Below are 2,984 nucleotides of genomic sequence, written 5' to 3'. Positions count from 1 at the left end.
TTTTTTTTTTTTAAAGTTTTAACTTGACTCAGTAGAGAGTCAGTTCATTACCTCTTCATCATCATCATATCCAGAGTAACAGTTAACAGTGAAGTAGCGCAGCAGATCCAAACTATCATCTTGATACTCTCCATCAAGCCCTCCCTTCAGCAGAGCTTCCCTGTGGTTATCATACCTAGCAGAAAACAAAATCAAGAACACACAACTTAAGAATCACTGAGATGAAAACCCAAGGCACTGTGGGACCTTCTAGTTGTTCATGGAATACCTATTACTTTTACTGTAATTCTTTTGGGAGACAGTTATCTAACATGTTTGAATAAGATGTTTCTTGAGGATTCCAAGAATGTGAATTACAGGTTCTACAGATCTCTAAACACATTCTCCAGGCCCTCCCCACTTTTATGCTGGTGTATGTCATTCGTTCTTTCAGTACGTGAAAAACTGAGAATAGTGCTTCCTGAGAAAGTAGCTAAATATATGATGCAAGCAGCTCACTGTTATCCAAGGAAGAAAAAAAGGTGCATGCAACTATAAACCTGGGACACATACTTGAGAGAGAACCAGAAGCAAAAACTATTTAACACACAACAAATCAATCCAGGAACACAATTTTTAAAAGGTGATTTCAAGTGTTCTTTGTTATAAGAATATGACTAATGTGTTCTGTAGCTGTAACCCCAGGACCTAACAGTTGCATACATCGTTACTGGTGGGAGAACCCTCTTAACTGGCTTAACCTCATAAGGAAATCACAAACGATTTCAAAGCGAGTGCTACCTAAGACAGGAATGCAGAATCAAGTCCTTTGTTAGATTGTCTTTCCTGCTCCACTGGCAGACAAATATTACTTACCATGCTCTTTCTTGAGGATCACTCAATACATCATATGCCGCTTGGATTAATTTAAACTGTTCCGCTGCTTCATCAGCATTTTCTAGATTTTTGTCTGCAATAGAAGTCATTACAATTTAAACCATAAAGATCATAGCAACACCTGGGGCTCATGTCACAAAGTAATTATTTAGGAAATCAGACAAATGAAGAAAAAAGTCAATTCAGAAGGACAACTCAAGGACCTTATGGGATGTATTGGGTACACCACAGTTTACTAAAATATGACTGCTGATCCAGCTTCATCTTTCATTAATGTTTCTCCTTCCACCATCACTCTGCCACATTAATAGCCATATTAAGAACAAGTCTGGAGAATTAATATTTATTTTCAGTATAACTTAAAGTGATACTGCTGCATGTAAAGAAACAATTAAAGGAACAATGTCAATTCCAATAAGAATTGCAAAATAATTTCAGATACTACACCTGTCTCTGAGTCTTCTTGCCAACTTCTGTTGTTTTTAGAATAAAGTTTTCCTATTTAAAAAGGAAGTGTACTCTTGCCTGTCACAGGTTGCAAACAAGTGACACTGAGCGCACAAAGCGAACAGGAAAAATACAAAAGACATTTTGAAAAGTCATCCTATGTGCAGTCTAGAAGGAACTGCTCCACAGGTCAGACTGGCAATGACCTTGGGGAGGTTTTGCCTTCCTCTACAGCATGGGATGCTTGCCAATATCATCTAGATGTATCTCACTTAATTCCCTGCCACTGCAGAGGTCTTGGACACTGACACACCTCAATCCCCCTAATTCTCTGCTTGTGGTACATAATATTTCAGTCTCCTGGGGGCTGTATTACTGTGGTTTAATTTTGGTTGCTGGGGTTGGTGTGCAGGTGCACAGTGGTGGCCCCTGATATACAGGAGATCAGACTAAATCTGGGGGCGTCGCTTCCGGCCTTAACCTCTGACTTGTCATGTCGCTTGTACCCCGCTAGGTACCACGCGAGGGAGACTTTCAGGGTGAGACTGGCCCTCTAAAGCAGAGATGAAGGGCCCCGAGAAGCCCCTGTCCTTCCTGCCCGCACACTTACTGCTGCGCTTCAAAGAGGGCGGAAACGAGGCTGGTAGATGAGGCAGGAGAAATACCCGTGAGATGGTATCGCCCCGCCGGGCTCCCCGCCCCGAACCCACATACCTGAGCGACGCCTCAATCTGGGGGGGAGGGGTAGCAGCCTCACCGGCCCGGCCCCGCCCGGCGATGGGAGCCCCGGGCTCAGCCAGTGGGACACAGGCCCTAGCTCCGGCCCCGCAGAGAACCTAGAGCCCATCGCGGCTCCGCCCGCTGCCCACCTGCCCTCGGCATGGGCCCGCCTGGCCTGGGGGGCGGGCCGCGCAGGGCCCTCTCTGAGCGGGGAGCGCTGGCGTGGCTGTAGCCCCCCGATGGTCCGGGCCGGCCCGGGACAGCCCCCGCAGGGCGGGTGGACGCCGGGTCCGGCGGGGGGAAAGGGGCGGCCCAGCATGGAGGAGCGGCCACGGGCGGCGCGGGGCCCCGAGCCCGGCGTACCTGGGTGCCAGCGCAGCGCCAGTCTCCGGTACGCCCGCTTCAGCTCCTCGTCCGAGGCGTCGCGCGCCAGCCCCAGCACCTCGTAGTGACACTTCATCGCGGCGCGTGGGGCCCAAGGAGCCGGCCCGGCTCCGCGCGAGGGGTACTCCAGCCGTTCTCGCCGCCGGCAGCGCACAGGGAGGGGCCGGAAGGCGCGCACAGGCCATAAAGAGATGAGGCCACCTCCCACTGCCGGCCGGGGAGGCGGGGCAGGAGAGAGCTGACCAGGGGGCGGGGCGTCCCGTGGTGGGCTAGAATGTTAGGAGGGCCAAGGTTCTTGGCCGGTGGAAGTCTCGTGGTAGGGTGGGATATTGGGGTGAGAACGTTCCCTGGCAGTTGGCTAATAGAGATTGAGCACTGGCCCAGTGTGACCAGCTGTCCTGATTTTATAGGGACAGTCCTGATATTTGGGCCTTTGCCTTATATAAGTGCCTTTTACCCATACACACACGCTGCTGGATTTTCACAGTTGCTATCTGGTCACCCTAGCCTGGCAGTGGGAACCTCCTGGCTGCTTTAGAAGGGGTGAGTCGATATTC

The sequence above is a fragment of the Chelonoidis abingdonii genome, chromosome 6, assembly GCF_003597395.2.
Source record: "Chelonoidis abingdonii isolate Lonesome George chromosome 6, CheloAbing_2.0, whole genome shotgun sequence".
NCBI lineage: Eukaryota > Metazoa > Chordata > Testudines > Testudinidae > Chelonoidis > Chelonoidis abingdonii.
The sequence above is the reverse complement of the archived record's forward strand: the minus strand, read 5'-3'. Positions refer to the sequence as shown.